Genomic DNA, 10,491 nt, shown 5'->3' on the forward strand with positions numbered 1-10,491 from the left:
CGATGATACACGAGGATGATACCAGGGATGACTAGAACTAGGATGACACTAGAACGTAGGATTATACTAATACTAGGATTTATACAGATGACACAAATAGGATGACACTAGAACTAGGATTGATACAGAACTAGGATGATACTAAACTAGGATTATACTAAACTAGGATGTACATGAACTAGGATGATTACTTAAACTAGGGATATATATATAGGATGATACTAGAACTAGGATGATACTAGAACTAGGATGATACTAGAACTAGGATGATACTAGAACTAGGATGATACTAGAACTAGGGTGATACTAGGATGACGCTATAACTAGGATGACACTAGAACTAGGATGACACTAGAACTAGGATGATGCTTGAACTAGGATGATACTAGAACTAGGATGATACTGGAACTAGGATGACACTAGATCTAGGATGACACTAGAACTAGGATGATTCTGGAACTAGGATGATACTAGAACTAGGATGATACTGGAACTAGGATGACACTAGATCTAGGATGAAACTAGAACTAGGATGACACTAGAACTAGGATGATACTAGGATGATACTATAACTAGGATTATACTAGAACTAGAATGATACTAGAACTAGGATTACACTAGAACTAGAATGATACTAGAACTAGGATGACACTAGAACTAGGATGATACTAGAACTAGGATGACACTAGATCTAGGGTCTAGAGTTTTCATGTTCAGGTCCCTATTGCAATATCTTTAGGTTTAATCCTGCTATTGGTCAGTCAATCGTTCTGAACATGTCATTTGACTCTGTGACATCAAATGCTGTCATGTGACTATTTGACATCACATTCTGTCTGTCAGACTGCAAAAAGAGGAGTCTCCCCACAGCCCTCGGTTGTTTGAATGCTCCAATCAGACTGGTCGGTTCAGGATGACAGAGGTGGAGGACTTGGCTCAGGAGGACCTCGACCAGGATGATGTCATGCTGCTGGACACCTGGGAGGAGGTGAGGGGTCAGGGGCTGTGACTATAGTTACCTGGGAGGAGGTGAGGGGTCAGGGATCATGACTATAGTTACCTGGGAGGAGGTGAGGGGTCAGGGATCATGACTATAGTTACTAAATTACATCCATGTTGGATATAGAATTAGCAAAAACATTGTCTGGGAGGGGTTGGGATTAACATGTCATATCTAGGAGTTGTACAAGATCTACTCAAGGTGAGGCGTGACGGGAGATCTTGAATAAGTCAGATCCATTTTTGCTGCAACAGGTATTCATTTATTCAACGTACGATACTCCCAGCTTGTGTCCATAGTCATCGAACAGTGTGCAGGAAGTGTTTGGGGGCCTCGAGCCAAAACTCAGCGCAGGCAAGAGTTTCTCTCAGCACGTCAAGGAAATGGCAATCGGAAAAAGGAAAAACAAAATGAAGGGCTCTAAGTTTTCCGTCTTCCCAACTTCAGTTTAAAACGATCCGTGTTTGGCCTGGTTGTTGTTGGCTAGCTCCTCTGACAACAGTGGTCCTGGACGAGATGAGCACGATTTTTCGTCAAAGGTCACGCACTCAGACGCTTTATTAAGAGCAGGCACTGTTTATGGGCAATGTGTCCAAACCAAAATAATGTCCTTGGCACCAAACACGCCTGGAAACATAGTTCAAAGTGCGCGGCCAACTTTGCTGTTTTCTGGTTGTGCATCTTTTTGAGACGCTAGAACTGTAAGTTAGCCCATAGTTGGTACGCGTAGCAAGTCAAGGCGATAAAGAACGTTGCCATAGCAGTAGAATTGTGTCATGGAGACATTTTGGCCGTTTAACTGGAGAAATGGGATCGGTGATTCATGACTCATAGATTACAGAACAAAAAGACTGAACGATATTCTGGGTTCGTCTTTTGTAAACTAATTCCGGTAGCAAAAACACGAAAAACTAGTGTATGCCAGCTTGTGGTTGGGGGCTACCCTAGACGATTTGTTATCGGGAGCTTTTTATATAGGGTAAGGAGTAAGTGGAAAGTGTGTAATTAATTCCATTCAAATATATGTTTTTTATAAAAATATCTGCTAAACATGTTTTTGCAATATGTTTGGTTCTCAGCAACATGGATTTAGAGGCTTGTTATGTATGAAAAGATGCTCGTTGTTTTATCAGAACGAAAATGCCCTTGATGCCTTTGGCGTTTGTGTTCAGGATATAATTGGACACTGTTTTCCAAGTCGTCTGAGACTTTTGTATCGGGCGTCGCTGACACAACATTTACGTTCGTTGTCCAATATATCCTCTCAAACGACGGAGCTTCTCTGGCATAATCACTATGAAAGAGCGTAGAGGGATGGGATTGATGTTTTCTATTGTATCTTGTTGTGTGTGTCAAGTGTGTACATTGATTTCTATGTGTTGATGCTTCTTTCGGTTGGTTATTGATCGAAAAGTGGCGATGGATGGATGAGATAGGATGGTCTGTATGAATGCGATGTTGGCTTTAGTATGTTCTAGAATACAAGCGCAGGATAACAGAGTTGATTTGTTATTTTTAGGAGGGAGCGACTTGTTTACTCTGCTGAAGTTCGGGTGGGTCTGGAGAGGGAGCGTGCCTCCTTATCCGCTCCTGCCTGACATAGAGGGTACACCACACGGAAGGCAACATGCTTGAGCTCATGGTCCATTGTCTGCTGAATCGTTATAGAAATAGTGTCATTATTCTGTTACAGTATCTGATTGAATCACGGGTAATACATGATACATGATGGGGTTGGAGTATCTCTATGTGATGATACTGTGAATAAAGGTCACTGTTATACTGTTCTATATCTTAGTCAATGTTATCGTATTACCTCTGTTCATTACCGATGGACCTCACCGGCTCGACCCTGCACTAGTCACATGTGACTATAGTCTGTATCCGTTAATGGAAAGTGGTTTTTCAGTTCCTTTTTTCATGTAAGCATCCTATTCGGGCTATTGGGTTATTTTAACTGGTTGGGCTATGTTTCACAATTATTTATTGAGCTATGTAATTTTCTGTTTATTTTTTTTTACTTTATCTATTTTTTTTACTTCACTACGTTTTTCTTCAGAACTGCTTAGAAGCAATTGTTAGGAATAGTGTTATATGGGCTTTGGAAGTCTGAAATTTCAGCTGTACGTGCTGCTTCGGGCGCAATGTGACAATACAACATTTGATTTTTGAAATTAGTGTATGATATCTAAGTAACTACCATGACATTTATATACTACGATGATAACCAGGATGATACCAGGATGAAACTAAGGATATGACACTGAGATATTCTTATGGAATTGATGACTAAGACGTAGGATTATACCTATAACTAGGATGACACTCTATGAACTCGGATGAGTACTTTAAGGTTATGATACATAAGAACATGAGGTGACATTTTAATGACTACGGGGAGATACTAGGATGATACTTCTGTAAGATATTTATACGGATGATAACCTCAAGAACTAGGGTATGAATACTAGAACTAGGATGATAGACATAGTATCAGTAGGATGACATGTAGGACTAGGGGATGCACTATACTGAAATTGTTAGGTTCTGATACTGAACTGGATGTGATACGAGATAGGATAGATACTGTGTTATGATTACTAGGATGATATCTTAGAATAGGTACATCAACGAGAATATATGGATGATATCTAGTTAACTGGACTATACTATATACTCAGAGATTATAAATACAATAGGATGACACTAAGAACTAGGATGATACTAGGATCGCACTCTCATAGAATAGGGATGGACACTAGAACTTAGAATATAGATGATAGCTAGACAAAGCTATGGATTGATACGTATGAACTTGGAATGATTATAGAACTAGGATGATAGCTAGAAGGCTAGGATGAAATAGTTGAATATAGGATAGATACTTAGAAGATAGGAATGCATCTTAGGAATTTAGGATAGATACTGATTATAGGATGATACTAGAAATAGATGATACTAGAACTATGGGATGACACTAGAAAAGGATGATATGACAGAACTATGCGAAGACACACAAGAAATAAGGGATGTATGCTAGAACTGAAGATTGTACAACTTATTGGTGAGGACGATAACCTAGAAATAGGCAATAGGGACGTAGACATTAATGAACTAGGATGGTTTCTATGTGAATCTAGATAATGATGCAAGAAGGCTAGCAAATGAAATAGTTGTTGAATCTATATGGATGATGTCTAGATCAAATTAGGAACTTTAGGTTATGATATCTCAGAAAACTAGGAGTATACTAGAACTTCACGCGAATATGATAGCATATGTAATAACTGAACTGAGCTTTTTAGTTTATCGGAACTAAGTCGCATAGTATTGGTTCTTAATGTATTTCAACATGACTGATATAAATTTGGTATTATAGTCTCTTGCGTTTTTTGGAAAAGTGTCTCTTATTGGAGCCTATTTTTATCTGTTCTTCCTGTCTCATGCTTTTTGGTTCATCACATTTGGGTAATTTACGCACTTTCTTTTTATTTTCTCTCTTTTTTCCTATGTGTATATTTGACTTGTTGTTATTGTTTATCTTTACATGTGTTGATTGTCTGTGTCGGACTGCTTTGTTTATCTTGGCCAGGTGACGCGTCTTGCATAATGATGAACTTGTTCTTTAAACCTAGCTACCTGGTTTTATAATGTAACAGAGTGAATAAAAAAAGTAAGTAATAATAATTTTTACTCAGAAGTAGGATGACACTAGAACAATATTGATATGTGAATTAAGTAGCATGTATCGAACTACAGACTAGGATGAATTGTCTTTGAAACTAGTATGATGTTAGAAGCTGGAATAGGATGATACGAGCTTGTTTATAGAAATAGAGAATGAAAATGCTAGTGTAGATTTAGGATGAGATACACTAGAATTAGGATTGCTTAGAGAATTAAGTGTTAGTCACTCTAACATGATTGTGAAACTAGGGATGACACTTTGTTTATAGATCTAGGATGACAACTAGAACTTAGGATGAAAACTGAACTGAGGATGATAAACTGAATAGGGATGTGATGACTTTATGTATTACTATTGTTGATGGACTAAGTTCTTTGTAACATGACTTGGGGAACTAGGATGGTAAACTGAGAAGCACTTTAGGGTTTATATGAACTAGACTAGGAGTGAATACAAACGTAGAGATTATGTGAATATGAAACTTTAGTACTACTAGGGATGAATAACTTATGGAACTTACAGGAATGATCTACTCTGCTTGGAGGAACATTATAGGTGGTTATGGATTATTAGTTATTATGGGGAAATTGAATACTGTGTGGGTACTTAGAGGATGAACTTTCTTAGAATTAGGAGTATTTCAAGAATTGAACTAGAGAAGCTTTACTGGAGGATACTGAGCTTAGCCTTTTAGATTAACTGGAAAGTGGGATGATTTTCTATTTCGTGTTTATGAATATGTGTCAATGATAGCTAGACTAGGATGATACTGGGTGAATATAGGATGACACTACTAGAACTAGGATGATACTGACTAGGAATGATACTAGAACTAGGATGTTAACTAGAAAGGCTGATGACCTAGGGATGATACTAGAATAGGTGACTAGACTCCATGAATACTTAGATAGCATGATACTAGAACTAGGATGATACTAGACTGAGGACTAGGATAGACTATAGAATTAGGATGAAACTAACTAGGATGATACTAGACTAGGATGATACTAGAACTAGGATGATACTGAACTAGGATGATACTAGAACTAGGATGATACTAGAACTAGGATGATACTAGAACTAGATGACACTATAACTAGGAGATCAGGATGATACTAAACTAGGATGAATACTAGAACTAGGATGATACTAAACTAGGATATACTAAACATAGGATGATACTAGGATGACTATAATAGGATGATACTAGAACTAGATACTTATGACTAGAATGATACATAATAACTAGGATGATACTAGAAGGATACACTAGAACTAGGATGACACTAAAATAGGATGATACTAGATAGATGATACTAAACTGATGACTTAGAATGGATACTAAATGGATGATCACTAGAACTAGGATGACCTAGAACTAGAGACATAGAATGGATGATACTACGAACTAGGATGATTGAATAGGATGATACTAGAACTAGGGATGATACTAGAACTAGGATGACTATCATAGACTAGGATGATACTATGCTAGAACTAGGATGATACTAGAACTAGGATGACTACTAGAACATGAGAGATGCACACTAGAACTAGGAAATGACAGACTAGAAAATAGGATGACAGCTAGACAATAGGATGACACTAGAACTGATGTGAATGATACAGAACTAGGATGATACATAGAACTAGGATGACACTAGAACTAGGATGATACTAGAACTAGGATGAATATCTAGGATCTAGGGTGATACTAGAACATAGGATGATCTAGAACTAGATGATACTGTAGGAATCTAGATAGTGATCCTAGGTGACTGCTGATTAACTAGGAGAACTAGAATAGGATGATACTCGAACTAGAGATGCTGAACTAGGATGATCACTAGGAACGAAGGATGACAATAGAAGCTAGGATGATACTAGATAGGATGAACTAGAACTAGGATGAACTAGATAGATGATGCGAACTAAGGATGAATAACTAGAACTAGGAATGACACTACGAACGAGATATACTAGACAGAACGAAACGGATGACTGAACTAGGAGAATGAACTAATGATAACTAGAACTAGGATGAATACTAGAACTAGGATGATACCGAAAATAGTAACTAGAACTAGGGTATACTAGAATAGGTTACTAGGATGACGCTATAATAGGATGACACTAGAACTAGGATGAACTAGAACTGGATGATGCTTGAACTAGATGATACTAGAATAGGATGATACTGGAACTAGGATGACACTAGATCTAGGATGACACTAGACTAGGATGATTCTGGAACTAGGATGATACTAGAACTAGGGATATAGGAGACGAATATCTAGGATGAACTAGAACTAGATGACACTAGAACTGAGGATGCTAAACAAAAATAGGATGAACTAGAATTAACTAACAGGATACATAGCTAGAGAATGACAGTCTGACTAGAATACTAGATGATGACGAACTAGGATACTAGATAGGATGACTAGAACTAGGATGACACTAGAACTAGGATGATACTAGGATATACTATCTAGGATTAAACTAGAACTACGAGAACTAAGAATGATACATAGAACTAGAATGATACTAGAACTAGGATGAACTAGAACTAGGATGATACTAGACTGGATGACATAGATCTAGGGTCTAGAGTTTTCATGTTCAGGTCCTATTGCAATATCTTTAGGTGTAATCCTGCTATTGGTCCAGTAATGTTCTGAACATGTCATTTGACTCTGTGACATCAAAATGCTGTATGTGACTATTTGACATCACATTCTGTCTGTCAGACTGCAAAAAGAGGAGTCTCCCCACAGCCCTCGGTTGTTTGAATGCTCCCAATCAGACTGGTCGGTTCAGGATGACAGAGGTGGAGGACTTGGCTCAGGAGGGACCTCGACCAGGATGATGTCATGCTGCTGGACACCTGGGAGGAGGTGAGGGGTCAGGGGCTGTGACTATAGTTACCTGGGAGGAGGTGAGGGGTCAGGGGATGTGACTATAGTTACCTGGGAGGAGGTGAGGGGTCAGGGATCATGATATAGTTACCTGGGAGGAGGTGAGGGGTCAGGGGCTGTGACTTAGTTTACCTGGGAGGAGGTGAGGGGTCAGGGATCATGACTATAGTTACCTGGGAGAGGTGAGGGGTCAGGGATCATGACTATAGTTACCTGGGAGGAGGTGAGGGGTCAGGGATCATGACTATAGTTACCTGAGAGGAGATGAGGGGTCAGGGCTGATTGACTATAGTTACCTGGGAGGAGGTGGGGGTCAGGGGATCATGACTATAGTTACCTGGGAGGAGGTGAGGGGTCAGGGATCATGACTATAGTTACCTGGGAGGAGGTGAGGGGTCAGGGATCTGACTATAGTTACCTGGGAGGAGGTGAAGGGGTCAGGGATCATGACTATAGTTACCTGGAGGAGGTGAGGGGTCAGGGATCATGACTATAGTTACCTGGGAGGAGGTGAGGGGTCAGGGGCTGTGACTAATAGTTACTGGGAGGAGGTGAGGGGTCAGGGGTCATGACTATAGTTACCTGGGAGGAGGTGAGGGGTCAGGGATCATGACTATAGTTACCTGGGAGGAGGTGAGGGTCAGGGATCATGACTATAGTTACCTGGGAGGAGGTGAGGGGTCAGGGATCTGACTATAGTTACCTGGGAGGAGGTGAGGGGTCAGGGTCTGTGACTATAGTTACCTGGGAGGAGGTGAGGGGTCAGGGATCAATGACTATAGTTACCTGGGAGGAGGTGAGGGGTCAGGGATCATGACTATAGTTACCTGGGAGGAGGTGAGGGGTCAGGGATGCATGACTATAGTTACCTGGGAGGAGGTGAGGGGTCAGGGATCATGACTATAGTTACCTGGGAGGAGGTGAGGGGTCAGGGATCATGACTATAGTTACCTGGGAGGGGTGAGGGGTCAGGGATCTGACTATAGTTACCTGGGAAGGAGGGTGAGGGGTCAGGGGATCATGACTATAGTTACCTGGGAGGAGGTGAGGGGTCAGGGATCATGACTATAGTTACCTGGGAGGAGGTGAGGGGTCAGGGGCTGTGACTATAGTTACCTGGGAGGAGGTGAGGGGTCAGGGGCTGTAATAGTTACCTGGGAGGAGGTGAGGGGTCAGGGGATGCTGACTATAGTTACCTGGGAGGAGGTGAGGGGTCAGGGATCATGACTATAGTTACCTGGGAGGAGGTGAGGGGTCAAGGGATCATGACATATAGTTACCTGGGAGGAGGTGAGGGGTCAGGGATCATGACTATAGTTACCTGGGAGGGGTGAGGGGTCAGGGATGATAATATGTTACCTTGGGAGGAGGTGAGGGGTCAGGGATCATGACTATAGTTATCTGGGAGGAGGTGAGGGGTCAGGGATCATGACTATAGTTACCTGGGAGGAGGTGAGGGGTCAGGGCATGTGACTATAGTTTACCTGGGAGGAGGTGAGGGGTCAGGGATCATGACTATAGTTACCTGGGAGGAGGTGAGGGGTCAGGGATCATGACTATAGTTACCTGGGAGGAGGTGAGGGGTCAGGGATCATGACTATAGTTACCTGGGAGGGGTGAGGGTCAGGGATTGACTATAGTTACCTGGGAGGAGGTGAGGGGTCAGGGATCATGACTATAGTTACCTGGGGGAGGTGAGGGTCAGGGATCATGATGACATATAGGTTACCTGGGAGGAGGTGAGGGGTCAGGGTTTGATATAGTTACCTGGGAGGAGGTGAGGGGTCAGGGCATGTGACTATAGTTACCTGGGAGGAGGTGAGGGGTCAGGGATCATGACTATAGTTCCTGGGAGGAGGTGAGGGTCAGGGATGCATGACTATAGTTACCTGGGAGGAGGTGAGGGGTCAGGGATCATGACTATAGTTACCTGGGAGGAGGTGAGGGGTCAGGGATATGACTATAGTTACTTGGGAGGAGGTGAGGGTCAGGGATCATGATATAGTTACCTGGGAGGAGGTGAGGGGGTCAGGGATCATGACTATAGTTACCTGGGAGGAGGTGAGGGGTCAGGGATCATGACTTATAGTTACTGGGAGGAGGTGAGGGGTCAGCGGGCATTGGACTATAGTTACCTGGGAGGGGTGAGGGTCAGGGATCATGACTATAGTTACCTGGGAGGACTTGAGGTTGGACGTGTGAGGAATGTTCAGGGATATGATATAGTTACCTGGGAGGGAGGGTAGGATCGTATAGCGGAGGTAGCAGGGATCAATGACTATAAGTTACCTGGGAGGCAGGTGAGGGTCAGGGGTCATGACTAATAGTTACTGGGAGGAGGTGAGGGTCAGGGATCATGACTATATTACTGGAGGAGGTGAGGGGTCAGGGATCATGACTATAGTTACCTGGAGGAGGGAGGGGTAGGAGGTGACTAGTTACCTGAGGAGTGAGCGTCAGGGCTGACTATAGTTACGTGGGAGGAGGTGAGGGGTCAAGGGATCATGACTATAGTTTACCTGCTGGAGGAGGTGAGGGGTCAGGCGCTGTGACTAATAGTACCTGGGAGGAGGTGAGGGTCATGGGATCATGACTATAGTTAACCTGGGAGGGAGGTGACGGGGTTCAGGGCTGGAGTATAGTTACCTGGAGGAGCGTGAGGGGTCAGGGATATGACTATAGTTACCTGAGAGGAGATGAGGGGTCAGGGATCATGACTATAGTATATGGGAGGTAGGTGAGGGGTCAGGGATATGACTATAGTTACCTGGGAGGAGGTGAGGGTCAGGGATCATGACTATAGTTACCATGGGAGGAGGTGAGGGGTCAGGATCATGACTATAGTTTACGCTGGGAAGGAGGTGGGGGTATTTTGCCCACAGTTG

General features: G+C 42.3%; 1 pseudogene; it reads left to right on the plus strand.

Moving 5' to 3' along the window:
• The window catches only part of LOC112076889 (villin-1-like), a 41,364-nt pseudogene that overhangs the window by 21,281 nt on the left and 9,592 nt on the right, over positions 1-10,491 (plus strand).

Source organism: Salvelinus sp. IW2-2015, unplaced genomic scaffold, assembly GCF_002910315.2.
Source record: "Salvelinus sp. IW2-2015 unplaced genomic scaffold, ASM291031v2 Un_scaffold4108, whole genome shotgun sequence".
Taxonomy (NCBI): domain Eukaryota; kingdom Metazoa; phylum Chordata; class Actinopteri; order Salmoniformes; family Salmonidae; genus Salvelinus; species Salvelinus sp. IW2-2015.